The sequence below is a fragment of the Dendrobates tinctorius genome, unplaced genomic scaffold (genome assembly GCF_039654945.1).
Source record: "Dendrobates tinctorius isolate UK_male_01 unplaced genomic scaffold, ASM3965494v1 ptg000178l, whole genome shotgun sequence".
NCBI classification, from domain to species: Eukaryota; Metazoa; Chordata; class Amphibia; order Anura; family Dendrobatidae; genus Dendrobates; species Dendrobates tinctorius.
Window position 1 is genome coordinate 1,631,247 of NW_027361845.1, and position 17,156 is coordinate 1,648,402.

General features: G+C 47.2%; 1 non-coding gene across 1 annotated transcript; it reads right to left on the reverse strand.

The window, feature by feature from the left end:
* Positions 1-15,175: 15,175 nt before the first annotated feature.
* Positions 15,176-15,257, reverse strand: TRNAL-AAG (transfer RNA leucine (anticodon AAG)). Its single transcript has one exon. It is a non-coding gene; the product is annotated as a tRNA-Leu (tRNA).
* Positions 15,258-17,156: the final 1,899 nt, after the last annotated feature.

Sequence of the window (17,156 nt, forward strand, 5' to 3'; positions counted from 1 at the left end):
GCCTGTATGACCTCACTATTGTACAATGCCTGGGCATGCTCCTGATGAGGCGGCAGATGGTCTCCTAAAGGGATCTCCTCCCAGACCTGGACTAAAGCATTCACTCACTCCTGGACAGTCTGTGGTGCAACGTGACATTGGTGGATGGAGAGAGACATGATGTCCCAGATGTGCTCAATCGGATTCAGGTCTGAGAAACAGGCAGACCAGTCCACAGCATCAATGCCTTCATCATATAGGAACTGCTGACACTTCAGCCACATGAGGTCTGGCATTGTCTTGCATTAGGAGGAACCCAGAACCAACCGCACCAGCATATGGTCTCAAAAGGGGTCTGAGGATCTCATCTCGGTACCTAATGGCAGTCAGGCTACCTCTGGCGAGCACATGGAGGGCTGTGCGGCTCGCCAAAGAAATGCCACCCCACACCATTACTGACCCACTGCCAAACTGGTCATGCTGAAGGATATTGCATGCAGCAGATCACTCTCCACGGCGTCTACAGACTCTGTCAAATCTGTCAAATGTGCTCTGTGTGAACCTGCTTTCATCTGTGAAGAGCACTGTACACCAGTGGCGAATTTGCCAATCCTGGTGTTCTGTGGCAAATGCCAAGCGTCCTGCATGGTGTTTGGTTGTGAGCACAACCCCCATCTGTGGACGTCGGGCCCTCAGACCATCCTCATGGAGTCGGTTTCTAACCGTTTGTGCAGACACATGCACATTTGTGGCCTGCTGGAGGTCATTTTACAGGGCTCTGGCAGTGCTCCTCCTGTTCTTCATTGCACAAAGGCTGAGGTAGCGATCCTGCTGCTTGGTTGTTGCCCTCCTACGGCCCCCTCCACGTCTCCTGGTGTACTGGTCTGTCTCCTGGTTGCGCCTCGCCTCCAGCCTCTGGACACTACGCTGACAGACACAGCAAACCTTCTTGCCACAGCTCGCATTGATGTGCCATCCTGGATGAGCGGCACTACCTGAGCCACTTGTGTGGGTTGCAGAGTCCTTCTCATGCTACCACGAGAGTGAAAGCACAACCAACATTCAAAAGTGACCAAAACATCAGCCAGAAAGCATTGGTACTGAGATGTGGTCTGTGGTCCTCATCTGCAGAACCACTCCTTTTTTGAGGGTGTCTTGATAATTGCCAATAATTTCCATCTGCTGTCTACTCCATTTGCACAACAGCATGTGAAATTGATTGTCAATCAGTGTTGCTTCATAAGTGGACAGTTTGATTTCACAGAAGTTTGATTTACTTGGAGTTAGATTCTGTTGTTTAAGTGTTCCCTTTATTTTTTTGTGCAGTATATATATATATATATACAGTATATGTGTATATCCTTTCCTAACCTGTCAGTGTGATTTTACTGTTCATCGCACATGAATTGCTGGCTTTTCAAAGGACCCTGGTGCGTAAAAATCGGACAGCGAGTGCTGTGCGATTTTTTTCTAGCATCTATTGACATGCATTGGCGAGTCTCATCCGAGATGTGCAGCAAATCGCAGCATGCTGTGATTTTTTTTCTCAGTTATTTCAGCTGAGAAAAAAGTTGCAGATGAGATGTAACAGATTGAATTAGGGTATGTGCACACGCTGAGGAATCTGCTGCGGATCGGCAGAGGTTTTGGCTCTGCGGGTCCGCAGCAGATTTTGATACGTTGTACAGTACCTTTATTTTCTATGTACAAAAAAAACCGCAGTGCACATGCTGCGGATTTTTCCACGCGGTTTTGCTGCAGTTTACAATCCGCAGCATGTCCATTCTTTAGTGCAGAAACGCTGCGGTTTCACACCTCATCCATTATGAGGTGTGAAACCGCAGGCAAAACCGCAGATAAACCGCAGGACTTTAGTTCTGCGGATTTATCTGCGGTTTTCACTTCAAAATCCGCAGATCCGAAAAACTACGTGTGCACATAGCCTAACACTGCACTCATCCATATTTCTCACAAATGAATACGAGCCAGATGGAAGACATAGAGAATCCAAAGTAGCACATCACGAATCTTTTTCTGACAGTTCACATGGACGCCAAAATCTGGAAATGTCCATTAGGTCTAATAATAATCATTGATAAGCCACTCATTAGCAGGGATAAAGCTCAGGTGGTTCAGGATCTCGCGGTAGACGCCCAAGTTCCAGGTTCTAGAGCTAGGTGACCTCCAGATAAAACTGTAGCTGCTCTCCAGGATCCTGCAGATCCCAGCAATTCACCAGTAGGCCGGGGTCACACTAACCTGCGCAAAATACGGTCCGTAGTTTACAGGCGAAATACGGATGAATGACCCCTAAACAGTGCTCCGTAGGTCATCCGTAAGCAAGGTGCGGTCGCGTATTTTGCGCATGTGAGCATCCGTATGTAATCCGTATGGCGAGATTTTCTCGCAGGCTTGCAAAATGGACATATAATGGAGCCCTATGACAGGTTTTATAACAGAAACCAAAGATTAGATATAGACACATAGAATGCATATATACATATATATGTATATATATATATATGTATTCTATGTGTATATATCTATTCTTCCGTTTCTTTATTAAAACTGTCAGTGTGAGGTTACTGTATAGCGCACTGAATTGCCGGCTTTGCTAAAAGACACCGGGTGCGTATTTCTCGCAAGTCACATCTGTGGTCCGTGTGTAATCCGTATTTTTTGCGCACCCATAGACTTGCATTGGCGTACTACGGCCATAGTATGCTGACAATGGCAGGATGCTGCGATTGGCACGGACCGTAGAATACAGATGAGAAATATACGCCTGGTGCGAGTGACCCCCTAAGAATCATTGGTCCGTGTCTAATGCGTGCTTTTAGCGCCTCTCACTCGGCCGTATTCCTTGCCAGTGTGACCCCGGCCGTAAAGGTAAATACACCATTAATAGGTAACTGATACATTGGAAATAAAGCTCAGAAAAAAGTGTGCATTAACTATTTGAGTTACAGATCCCAAAACTAACATCCAAGTGAAGCCTACTTTAGGCTAGATTCAGATTAGCGTTTGAGTCTGCAGCGTATCATCCGCATGTTTGCACAGCGTTTTTTATCCACATCATCTTACACATGACGGCAAAAAAGAAACACTGTGTGTGCATGCGTTTGTATGCGTTTTTGCATGCATTTGCGTAGTTTCTGCACATGCGTTCGATATTTCCAATGCTTTTCCAGTAGAGTTTCCTTGACACCAGACACCCAATGTGCGTTTCTCATGGGATTTCTATATATAGACTCACTGCATAGATGAAATCCTCGTCTGTTGCTGCTGTATCCAGCTGCAAGATGGATCTTAGTGTGGAGAGCTTCCTTTTTCATCTTGATTTGCAATTGAAATTGGCTGTTGCCTTTGCTGCGGCTTATGAAGAAGAAAGAAGAAGAGAAAGACGGAGAAGATGTCGCCATCGTTATTGGCAACACCCCATGTTAGAAGCCCGAGAGAGCCGTGAAGCCTACCACTCCTCGTACACAGAGCTGTGTGAAAACCCCGAGAAGTTTTTGAGTACACGAGAATATCAGCACAGAGCTTCGATGACTTGCTGCAACGTGTCCGAGGATCCATCACCAGGCAGGACACACAACTACATTGAGAAATTCCTGCGAATTAACGTCTGTTGGTGACCCTGATTTACAACTACCGACTGACAAGGGCAGGAAGGACTGTGGAGTGTGCCTTTGGATTGCTGGTATCTAGATGGTGCATTTTGGGAACAGGCATCAATCTAAAAACGGAGACAATTGTTGAGGTTGTGAAAGCGTGTGTTGTATGCACAATTACATCCTGGTGAAAGAGCAACGCCACTTAGTACTTGACAAACCTGTTCATACCACATTGCAGGATTACCAAGATCACCCTCTGAGGACAACAGTGGAAGTTGCCCAAATGAGGAATAAATTTGCTGCCTACTTTGTTTCGGATATTGGACGTGTGGCATGGCAAGAGGAAATGGTTTAAGCCGCTAAGTTAAATGGACCTGTAATGTTTGCTGAATTTTTATTAGCAAACATAACAACAAAATAAAATTTGACAAACAACAAAAATGTTTAAAAAAGGGCTTTACTTTTGGGATCTGGGGGGTGTGAGGCTGTGATGGTAGGCTAGGAGTGGTTGGGGAAGTTGTTACAGGGGAAGTGGCAGTCAATTTGGAGGATTGTCCTGCCTGAAGTACACATGCATATCAAACCAATGCGTTCCCATAGACAATAATGTGGGGTTTTTTTACGCAGTCATCCGCATGCGCATGCCTGCACATATTTGATGGATTTTTAACCCCTCAAAAAATGCAACATGTTGCGTTCGCCATAGAGTTGAGCGAAACGGGTCGAAAAATTTCAAAAGTCGCCGACTTTTGGCAAAGTCGGGTTTCATGAAACGAAACCCGACCCTAGGATGAGGTCGGCCACGAGGTCGGCGACTTACGCGCCAAAGTCGCGTTTCAAAAGTTTGTTTTGCGCTCTTTTTCAGCCAATCAGGATCCACGGACACTGTGGGCAAGGTGATGACATAGGCAGGGCTCACCACCATCTTTCAGAAGGGCATGCAAGTGATTGGCTTGCTTTGGTGGGCGTCACAGGGGGTATAAAAGGGCGTGCACGCCGACCGCCATCTTACTTCTGCCGATCTCAGTATAGGGAGAGGTTGCTGCTGATTCTGTAGGGAGAGCGTTAGGCAGGGAAGAAGACAAAAAAACTGCTTCTGCTGCTAGCGATTTGGCCTGCACAACACACCAGTCACTGTGTGTGCAGTGCAAGGGGAGGCTATATAGTGGTGTATCAGTGGTGTTGGTTGTTGGGCTGCCTTCTAAGGCTTCCTGACATTCCTGCATTGCTGTTTACCCACTGCTCCGCAAACTGCTTTTTTAAAAGCAATCCCAATTTTTTTTTTTATCCTGCTGAGAAGAAAAAAAAACTGCTTCTGCTGCTAGCAATTTGGCCTGCACAACACACCAGTCACTGTGTGTGCAGTGCAAGGGGAGGCTATATTGTGGTGTATCAGTGGTGTTGGTTGTTGGGATGCCTTTTAAGGCTTCCTGACAGGCTGGCATTGCTGTTTACCCACTGCTCCGCAAACTGCTTTTTTAAAAGCAATCCAATCTCCCTTATCCTCTAGTCACTTTTGTCACAGCTGTGCCATCGAGCCTGTGACATAGCGCTCAGATATCAGTGGGCCTCACACAACCCAAAAGTGTCCAGTGTCCAAAAGTGTGTGCAGAGATTCAAAATCTCCCTTATCCTCTAGTCACTTTGGTCACAGCTGTGCAATCGAGCCTGTCACATAGCGCTCAGATATTCATTGGGCCTCACACAATCCAAAAGTGTCCAGTGTCCAAAAGTGTGTGCAGAGATTCAAAATCTCCCTTATCCTCTAGTCACTTTGGTCACAGCTGTGCCATCGAGCCTGTCACATAGCACTAAGATATTCATTGGGCCTCACACAATCCAAAAGTGTCCAGTGTCCAAAAGTGTGTGCAGAGATTCAAAATCTCCCTTATCCTCTAGTCACTTTGGTCACAGCTGTGCCATCGAGCCTGTGACATAGCGCTCTGATATCAGTGGGCCTCACACAATCCAAAAGTGTCCAGTGTCCAAAAGTGTGTGCAGAGATTCAAAATCTCCCTTATCCTCTAGTCACTTTGGTCACAGCTGTGCCATCGAGCCTGTCACATAGCGCTCAGATATTCATTGGGCCTCACACAATCCAAAAGTGTCCAGTGTCCAAAAGTGTGTGCAGAGATTCAAAATCTCCCTTATCCTCTAGTCACTTTGGTCACAGCTGTGCCATCGAGCCTGTGACATAGCGCTCAGATATCAGTGGGCCTCACACAATCCAAAAGTGTCCAGTGTCCAAAAGTGTGTGCAGAGATTCAAAATCTCCCTTATCCTCTAGTCACTTTGGTCACAGCTGTGCCATCGAGCCTGTCACATAGCGCTCAGATATTCATTGGGCCTCACACAATCCAAAAGTGTCCAGTGTCCAAAAGTGTGTGCAGAGATTCAAAATCTCCCTTATCCTCTAGTCACTTTGGTCACAGCTGTGCCATCGAGCCTGTCACATAGCGCTCAGATATTCATTGGGCCTCACACAATCCAAAAGTGTCCAGTGTCCAAAAGTGTGTGCAGAGATTCAAAATCTCCCTTATCCTCTAGTCACTTTGGTCACAGCTGTGCCATCGAGCCTGTGACATAGCGCTCAGATATCAGTGGGCCTCACACAATCCAAAAGTGTCCAGTGTCCAAAAGTGTGTGCAGAGATTCAAAATCTCCCTTATCCTCTAGTCACTTTGGTCACAGCTGTGCCATCGAGCCTGTCACATAGCGCTCAGATATCAGTGGGCCTCACACAATCCAAAAGTGTCCAGTGTCCACAAGTGTCTGCAGAAATTCAAAATCTCCCCTGTCCTATAGACACCTTGTACCATGTTTTACATTACTATATAGTTTGTTGGATTTTGTCTACATTTCTACCAAAAATGAGGAAGGCTGGTGGAAGAGGCCGTGGAATTGGGCGGGGGTTGGCAGCTGGTAATGATGGTGTTGGTGGTGGATCTGATGGTAGTGGCAAGAGCAAAATAGGACCGAATGCAGGAGGTGTTGAGCCTGCGTCATCGTCTGGCTACATAAGGCCTCGAACGCTTAGTTTTCTAGGAGTTGGCAAACCGCTTTTAAAGCCAGAGCATCAGGAAAAAGTTTTGTCTTACATTGCTGACTCAGCCTCCAGCTCTATCACCTCCTCTTCTTCAGTTGTAAAAAGTAAAAGCACTGAGTCGTCATTGGAGGCTCATGTTCATGAACCACACCTTTCCTTGTGTCCTTCACCCCAACCAAGATTGAAGGATGACGCAGGCCATACTACTGATTACTCCATGGAGCTGTTTTCACATACCATGCCTGGATTATCAAGTGAAATGGTGAATTACCCAGGCCAAGATGAATCTGACATGGAGTGCACTGATGCACAGCCGCTGATGGATGATTCTGCTGGTACATTCACTCAGAGCACTACATTGTCCTCGCAGTGTACAGAGCCAGATTCTGACCCTGATGAGACTCAGGTGCCCCTTCCCGCACACTATACCACCATACACGGTGACACAGAGGAAGGTGCACATGACATAGAAGAGGAGGTGATGGATGACCCAGTTGTTGACCCAGATTGGCATCCATTGGGGGAAGAGGGTGCTGCTTCCAATAGCTCAGATGAGGAGCATCCACAGCAGACATCGACATCGCAACAGCTGTTATCTGGCAGGCCCGTAGCACTCCAATGACAGGTTCCAAACATCAAAAGAGTTGCTGGACAGCTTGTCCAGAGGGTCAAAAGATCACAGCGTGCTAGGCCGCAAAATGTCTGCCAAAGTAGGAAGAGTGCAGTGTGGCACTTTTTTGAACAAAATCCTCATGATCAGGCCAAGGTTATCTGTAAGAAGTGCGCAAAGACCTTTAGCCGAGGGAAAAATCTGAAAAATTTGAATACCAGTTGCATGCTTAGACATTTAACCAGCATGCACTTGCAAGCGTGGACACAACACCAAACCTCAAGTGCCACATGTGCAACTGATCACAACGAAGGTAGTCAGCAACGCTACATTGTTTCCCCCACTGTAAGCCCACCGGTTAGCACAGCAGCAAATGTTGAGGTGTCGTTGCAAGGCCACAGCAGTCAGGGAATCCCACTGTTATATCAACGAAAGACTGATTCTAGGCCATCAGAAAGAACACCAACTCCATCACCATCATCAACCCTCTCTCAGTCCGCCCTGTCCACCGCTACTTCCACCATATGCAGCTCTCAAGTCCAGCTCACCCTCCCAGACACTATGAGTAGGTCAAGAAAGTACTCAGTCTCTCATCCGCATACACTGGGTTTGAACGCCCACATTGCCAAACTAATCTCGTTTGAGATGATGCCCTTTCGGTTGGTGGAAAGCACAGCTTTCTGCGAACTCATGGCCTATGCAGTACCACGCTATGACCTACCCAGTCGCCACTTCTTCTCTCACAAAGCCATCCCAGCCCTCCACCATCATGTGAAAGACCGCATTGTCCATGCACTCAAGCAGTCAGTGAGCGGAAAGGTGCACCTCACAACTGATGAATGGTCCAGTCGGCATGGCCAGGGCCGTTACGTGTCCATCACTGCGCACTGGGTTAATGTGGTGGATGCAGGGTCCACAGGGGACAGCGGTGGTGGGACAGTGCTGCCTAGCCCACGGTATAGGAAACAGTTGGCTGTAGGCGTTCAACCCTCCTCCTCCTCCTCCTCCAGAAGCGAAAGCTCGTCCACAGAGCGCAGTCGTACGAGCACTCCATCTGCAGCTGCCACTGTTGCACACGATGTGTCCCCCTATCGAGCAGCTAGTGGAAAGCGTCAGCAGGCTGTGTTGCAGATGATGTGTTTGGGCAACAGACACACCGCCGAGGTGCTGGCCGAGTACTTGAAGCGACAAACCGAGTCATGGCTGGGCAGTGTACATCTTGAGGCAGGCAAGGTAGTTAGTGATAACGGCCGTAATTTTGTGGCAGCCATAGCCCTTTCAAAACTCAGCCACATACCTTGCTTGGCTCACACCTTGAACCTGGTGGTGCAGTGCTTCCTCAAAAATTATCCGGAGTTAACAGCCCTGCTCCAGAAGGTGCGAAGACTGTGCCCGCACATCCGCCGGTCGCCTGTACACTCCGTTCGTATGCAGAAGCTGCAGCGATTGCTCCACCTTCCCAACCACCGCCTCATTATAGACATTGCAACAAGGTGGAACTCCACCCTGCACATGGTGGAGCGGCTGTGCGAGCAGAGGCAGGCCATAATGCATTTGTGGGAGGATACACGGCCAGGCACTTTGAGAGCAGACATGGAGTTGACAGGAGTGCAGTGGTCGAAGCTGAAAGACCTCTGTAAAGTCCTTCAGTGTTTTGAGGAATGCACACGGCTGGTAAGCGCAGACGACGCCATCCTAAGCATGAGCATCCCACTTATGCGTCTGCTCATGCAAACTTTGACGCACCTTAAGGAGCAGGCGTCTGCAGCCAATGTTGATGAGGAGGAAGAGGAGGAGGGAATCCTTGATGACATTCAGCCATTGTCTGCTCAGGGACCTCTCCTGGACGAGGTGGAGGAAGAAGAGGAGGAGGAGGATGATGATGGGGATGATTACTTAGGGGAGGAGGATGCATCTCGTGGGGCAAGTGAAAATGTTGGCGTGGCAAGGTCTGGTACAGGGTTTGTGCGTGACTGGAGGGATGTGGATTTGCCAGAAAGTGCTCCTCCACCCAGCACTCGCAGTGCATCATTGACACCGGGAACATTGGCCCACATGTCAGATTATGCCTTGCAGATCCTAAAAAGGGACCCCCGCATTGCCAAAATGATGAACGATGACGACTACTGGTTGGCCAGCATCCTGGATCCACGCTATAAAGGCAAATTACAAAACATCATGCCACAGGAGAACCTTGACCTAATATTGGCTAATAAACAAGCAACTCTGGTAAATCGGTTGCTTGAGGCATTACCAGCACACAGCAGCGGTGATGGTTCTCACACGAGCCGTACGGGCCGGGGGCAGCTTGGCAGAGGTGTTCGTGGTGCACACAGCAGAAGTGGCATTGGAGACAGGGGTTTCATGACAATGTTGTGGACTGATTTTTCAAATACCGCTCACACAACTGGTAATACTGCATCGATGGAAAGTGACGGGAGACAGCAGTTGTCAACTATGGTTACAAACTACTTTTCCTCCCATATCGATGTTCTCCCACACAGGTCATTCCCCTTTGACTATTGGGCCGCTAAACTGGACACCTGGCCTGAATTGGCCCAATATGCCTTACAGGAGCTCGCTTGCCCAGCTGCAAGTGTGCTATCGGAAAGAGTCTTCAGTGCAGCTGGATCAATCCTGACAGAAAAAAGGACCCGTCTGTCAACCCAAAATGTGGATGATCTAACCTTCATTAAAATGAACCATGCATGGGTTTCCAAGGATTTTGTCCCACCTTCCCCTGATGACACATAGGGTGACAGAAAAATGGCTTGCTTTGGTCCACCTCTTCCTGGGACTTCACCTATTTCGCCTTTTGCATCAGCTGAATGTCCAACATCAACATATGCCACTTTCTAAAACTCCCTAACTGTGCTGCCTCCCCCCCCATGGCCGGGGTCACCACCTAGCGCACGACACCGTGCGAGTGCCGTTGCCCTGGACAGGTGGGTAGGCCGACTCTTGGGCGCGGGCACTGGCACAGGGTCCCTCATAGTGCAATCAAGTGTCTCTGACGGTGGTGGTGCACACCCGCCGTCAGACACACCGCTGTACTATGAGGGGCCCAGTGCCAGTACCGACGCCCACGAGTGGGCCCCCCTTGCTTGGGCAGGGCCCCAGCATTTGCAATCTTTACCTCTCCCTGCTCCTCCGCTGTGTAATCTGGGCCGTCAAATCCATACTGTGCCTGACACCGTCTGAGCCTGCCTCCTGATGTATAGACATATATTTTGAATGTGTACGCTATCCATACATGTTATCTGGGGATACGGTACCCTTTCTAACCTTTGTGCAATCACGTGCAATCCATACTGGGCCTAACACCGTCTGAGCCTGCCTCCTGAGACATATATTTTGAATGTGTACGCTATCCATACATGTTATCCGGGGATACGGTACCCTTTCTAACCTTTGTGCAATCACGTGCAATCCATACTGGGCCTAACACCGTCTGAGCCTGCCTCCTGAGACATATATTTTGAATGTGTACGCTATCCATACATGTTATCCGGGGATACGGTACCCTTTCTAACCTTTGTGCAATCACGTGCAATCCATACTGGGCCTAACACCGTCTGAGCCTGCCTCCTGAGACATATATTTTGAATGTGTACGCTATCCATACATGTTATCCGGGGATACGGTACCCTTTCTAACCTTTGTGCAATCACGTGCAATCCATACTGGGCCTAACACCGTCTGAGCCTGCCTCCTGAGACATATATTTTGAATGTGTACGCTATCCATACATGTTATCCGGGGATACGGTACCCTTTCTAACCTTTGTGCAATCACGTGCAATCCATACTGGGCCTAACACCGTCTGAGCCTGCCTCCTGAGACATATATTTTGAATGTGTACGCTATCCATACATGTTATCCGGGGAAACGGTACCCTTTCTAACCTTTGTGCAATCACGTGCAATCCATACTGGGCCTAACACCGTCTGAGCCTGCCTCCTGAGACATATATTTTGAATGTGTACGCTATCCATACATGTTATCTGGGGATACGGTACCCTTTCTAACCTTTGTGCAATCACGTGCAATCCATACTGGGCCTAACACCATCTGAGCCTGCCTCCTGATGTATAGACATATATTTTGAATGTGTATGCTATCCATACATGTTATCCGGGGATACGGTACCCTTTCTAACCTTTGTGCAATCACGTGCAATCCATACTGGGCCTAACACCGTCTGAGCCTGCCTCCTGAGACATATATTTTGAATGTGTACGCTATCCATACATGTTATCCGGGGATACGGTACCCTTTCTCACCTTTGTGCAATCACGTGTAATCCATACTGGGCGTGAGAACGGCTGGCGAGCTGTTAAGCAAGCTACAGCACCTGTGGTTTGCACACGTAAGTTTTTCATTTTTTCAGGAATGACGGTTAGGCCTAATTCCGGAACTGCGGTTGACCTGCACTTACTGGGAAATCATTGTTCGCGGGTAATAATTGTAATCAGTGATCCCCATCACTAACGTTGTTCAGCGGGTTATCTGCACCTGTAAGCGACAAACGCTGGCCTTTTCAGTGTAGCGCACATGCAGCCACTGACATGTAAGGGCATGACACACCAGTTATTGTCCAATCTCATGTGCCAGAGCCTCACGTGTCCCTCTAGTAAGCCGGACTCGGACTGCGGGGCATGACGGAGTCTCGTTCGTTAACGGAATTAAGCTTGCAATGTGTGCATCTGTTCTGTAGCTGGCATGGTTGAGGTTTCCCAGGTGGAGTCGAATTTAACCGTAGGCTCCACTCCTGGTGGTGCCCTTCTGGACATTCCTTTAAGGTTCAGCTTTGCAACCATACTGCCCACGTAAAACAAACACTTTGCCTTCATGAACGCTGTTTGGAGGGTCATGACTCGTGGGAATAACGCCGCCCAATCAGTTAACCTGCTAGAGAGATCGTTCGTTGCTCCCAAGCATGAAATCACACTTCCTAGGAAGAAGGTAATGCCACTGGGGGCGACACAAGTGCACTGATGCCCAGCCACTGCTTGATGAATCTGCTGGTACATTGACCCAGACCACTACATTTCCCTCTCACGCTACACGGCCTGAATCTGACCCTGATGAAACTCAGGTTACCCTTCCCATATACAGTTCCATCTTACACGGTGACAAAGAGGAAGCTGCAGATGAAAGTGCAGGTTCGGCCCACCCGCCATCAGACACACCACCGTACTATCAGTACATGGTCCAACAGACTTGTTCACATTGTGCATGTCACATGTGTGTTTTTAATCCAGTTTTTTTCATGCTTATGCATGATTTGAGAGACCCCACCCCTCTCTTGTGTGACATGCACATAAGAAGCTGTCTTGCATCACGTGCCCATACCAGAAAGCACCTGTCTTAATCCTGCTCATTTAGATACAGTTCATATGTTCAGGTATTAAATACATTAGATAGGGACTGCTTCAATACGGGTTACCTTGACGTTGGTGAGGCAGCTTGGTATACATTTTTTTGCAAAAAAACGTATAGACTAAATACCCTGTGTTTGTTATTACCTTTTATCAGCACTTGCTGACTACTGTTATATGTCTTATTGCAAGGTATTTTTGCACATTTGTCATTCTGTGCTTTTTGTTTGTGTTTCAGTCAGGGTGGAGTGAACATGGTCCAACAGACTTGTTCACATTGTGCATGTCACATGTGTGTTTTTTATCAGGGGCCCTGTGCCAGTGCCGTCGCAAACGAGTGGGCCCCCCCTGGTTGCCCAGGATCACAGCACTTGCAAAGTTGAAATACTGTGCAGTGAGATGGAAGATGGGGACGACGAGGAATCCAGACAAGTACAGGGATTCCCTAGCGAGGAGACTTATTTGATTGTTTTCAATGTTGGGACAGCAATTTTTGGGGAGCACTATACTCTGGAGAATGATAGATGGGGCCCACCATACACTGGAACATTCCAAAGGTGGACATCAGACACTGGAGCAGCATTTACAGGGCCCATTATACACTAGAGCATTAGAAATGGGGCCCATTATGTTTGGAGCATTATTTGGGCCCATAAGACAGTGGAGCTTCATCCATGGGGACCAACATATACTGTAGCATTATGTGGAGCTCATCATATACTGTTTCAAACATTATATGGGACCAATGATTCTGTATGGAGAAATAGATGGGCCTCGTCATGAGATGTAAAAAGTGAGGTATTTTTCATTGTACTATACCGCTATTTCTCTGCCGTATCGGAGCATGATGAGTTGTGGTATGTGTTAAAGGGGCGCTCTTTCGCCCAGGGCACATGAAAACCTGCAGCCAGCCCTCCCCCCCCCCACAACTTTAGCCAAATAACCCCCATTTTTCAGTGCGTAACTTGTATTATGAAGTTAATTAAGGTTGACAAGCTTAAGTAAGAAGAATTGATGCTTTTGGCATTCAAATGGGCACTGTAGGTGTGTTTCCTGTCCTCCTCTCACTGCCGACTTTTATTCCCCATTGACTTACATTGGGTTTCGTGTTTCGGGACGACCCCGACTTTTCCCTATAATCGGACGATCTTGCTCGACCCGACTTTTGGAAAAGTCGGGTTTCACGAAACGAAACGCGACCCTAAAAAACCAAAAGTCGCTCAACTCTAGTTCGCCATGCACCACAGCACACCGCGAAACGACATATGCGTATGCAAACGCATGTCCCTGCTGCGTACACCATGTTAAAGATATGTACACATGATGCATGCGGATCAGATGCTGCGCTCACAAACGCTAATGTGAAACAAGCCTTAGACAGTCGCAGTTTAGTCACATTTCCACATCCATATCATGGATGCAAATACTATAAACTATGCTGTCAGAACAAGGCCTTATGCAGAAAAACACGTTCATCACTTGTGTGAGCTTCTTAGAGTTGATCCTCTCCAAAATCCTCCATAAAAACTGCTTCAAAAACTCCAGTAGGCTATGATTTTGGAGAGGAAGCTCAACGTTTTTGAAGAGTTTTGAGATTTGAAGGAGGATTTTGAGAGTTTTGACCCAGTTTCAGCACCAAAAACTTCTTAAAAAACATAAGGATAGATGCACACAACGTCTTTGTTCTGAGTTTCAGTAACGAAGCTACTTCAGGAAAACATTGGCAGCTGTTTTCCTGAAGTACCTTTGCCGGTAGCTTTGTCATCGTTATTTTGCTGCTCCACCATCTTCCTAGCATTAGCTGCCCGGAAAATGACCATATTATTTCTTTTTACCGCTTTACGGTTTTCGAACCCTGAAGCGCTGAAAAGAAGTAACAAAAGACCGAACATCTCATTTCTACATTACTTGTATTGTTTTCCCCTGTGACTGCCAGTGTCACCGGGCTCTTTCATGGGTGGTTCCCTGAAAAACACGTCATGTGCACATTCCCTGTGGCTTTTGTGGACACAGAAACTTTTGGCAGTTTTTCCAGAGCAGAAACTGACATGAAGCCACCCAAATCCCCCTCAAAAATGCAAAACTTTCCAAAAACTTGTAGTTTCTACAGACTTTCCTCTGATAAAAACTCGGCAAAATGACTGTGCGCACATACCCAGTTTCTACTGCAAAAATGCTCTGAAACACACTGTGTGCACATAGCCTTACAACAGAAATGAATAGGAAGTGTTTCATACATTTCTTTAAAAGCAATCTTTTTTTTTTCTCAGGCATTTTCAGAGTGAACCTGCTACTAAATAACTCCTTAAAAAAAACTCTGTGTGCACACAGCCTATGTCTGTGAGTTCTGTGTGGCTATACTGCCACCTACTGGAGGACCGATGCATAAACATGAAAAATACTAAATATAGATTGTAGATATATCTGATCACTTTTGTACCAAAGTTAATAATTGAGTAAGGCATATTCTAATCATAACTATGTATGAATATCATACACTGAAATATGATCAGTTACAGTAAATATTGCTATAAAACAACTGTGGCAGCGGTGGGATTCGAACCCACGCCCCCGAAGAGACTGGAGCCTTAATCCAGCGCCTTAGACCGCTCGGCCACACTACCTGTTCTTATATTCTGGGTTTGTGTGTTGTGGTGTAAAATAAAGATAATTTGCTGTTGAATCTGTATTCACTGACCTTGAATGATAGCTCCTCACTGCACCTCCTCCCAGTGTTCAGTACAAGCTGCAGCTCATGGTGTTTTTTTGCCATTGTAATCGGATTGTAATCAGAAGTATTTATTACCACCTAGAGGATAGATGACAGTATAATAACTGTAGGTAACACTCCCGTAGGACCACAGTCGGATGACATCTGACTGGGTCAGAAGGGAAAAGGTGTAGAAACTGTTTATATTTCTCCCAGTGTGATAAAAACCGATGAGCAGAGGTGTAATGATCGTGGTCGCAGAGATTGCTACCGGCCTGTGAGGGTGGGGGGGACACCGACGCCAACTCAAACTTCAACTGGTTTGGATGCACGTTAAGCTAAAGTGCATGGTGGCGCAGACACCAGCAACATCTGTGGCTGCAATACACGCTGCCGGCCAATCAGAGGTTGGAAGCTGATGTCGACATGCACATGATTGAGGATGCATGGCTGTGACGACAGGCGCTCCTGTCGCTTGCATGCTGAAGGTAGCATTGGCTCAAGAAGAAGAGTCTGTGTGATGGGGGAGCGGAGGGCAGGTGAGTATAATCATTTATTTCTTTGCATTAAAGAACAGCAGCAGAATGGGGGACATATATACCAAGATGGTCCCAGGACGGGGGCTATATATACCAGGAAAGGGCCCGGGATAAGAGACAAATGTACCAGGAAGGGGAGCATACATATATCAGGATGGAGGATATAGGGACATATATACCAGGAAGGAGGAAATATATACAGTCTTGGCCAAAAGTTTAGAGAATGACACAAATATTATATTTTCACATGATCTGCTGCCCTCTGGTTTTTATGTGTGTTTGTCAGATGTTTTTATCACATACAGAAATATAATTGCAATCATATTATGAGTAACAAAAGGTTATATTGACAGTTAGAAGGAGTTAATGCAGCAAGTCAATATTTGCAGTGTTGACCCTTCTTCTTCAGGACCTCAGCAATTCTCCCTGGCATGCTCTCAATCAACTTCTGGATCAAATCCTGACTGATAGCAGTCCATTCTTGCAAAATCAATGCTTTTATTTTGTCTGAATTTGAAGGTTTTTGTTTGTCCACCCGTCTCTTGATGATTGACCACAAGTTCTCAATGGGATTAAGATCTGGGGAGTTTCCAGGCCATGGTCCCAAAATCTCTATGTTTTGTTCCCTGAGCTATTTAGTTATCACCTTTGCTTTATGGCAAGGTGCTCCATCATGTTGAAAAAGGCATTGTTGATCGCCAAACTGCTCTTGGACGGTTGGGAGAAGTTGCTCTTGGAGGACATTCTGGTACCATTCTTTATTCATGGCTGTGTTTTTAGGCAAGACTGAGAGAGAGCCCATTCTCTTGGCTGAGAAGCCACCCCACACATGAATGGTTTCAGGATGCTTGACAGTTGGCATGAGACAAGACTGGTGGTAGCGCTCACCTGGTCTTCTCCGAATAAGCCGTTTTCCAGATGTCCCAAACAATCGAAAAGGGGATTCATCAGAGAAAATGACTTTACCCCAGTCCTCAGCAGTCCACTCCCTGTACCTCTTGCAGAATATCAGTCTGTCCATGATGTTTTTTCTGGAGAGAAGTGGCTTCTTTGCTGCCCTCCTTGAGATCAGGCCTTGCTCCAAGAGTCTCCGCCTCACAGTGCGTGCAGATGCACTCACACCTGCCTGCTGCCATTCCTGAGCAAGCTCTGCACTGCTGGTAGCCCGATCCCGCAGCTGAAACACTTTTAAGAGACGGTCCTGGCGCTTGCTGGTCTTTCTTGGGCGCCCTGGAGCCTTTTTGGCAACAAGGGAACCTGTCTCCTTGAAGTTC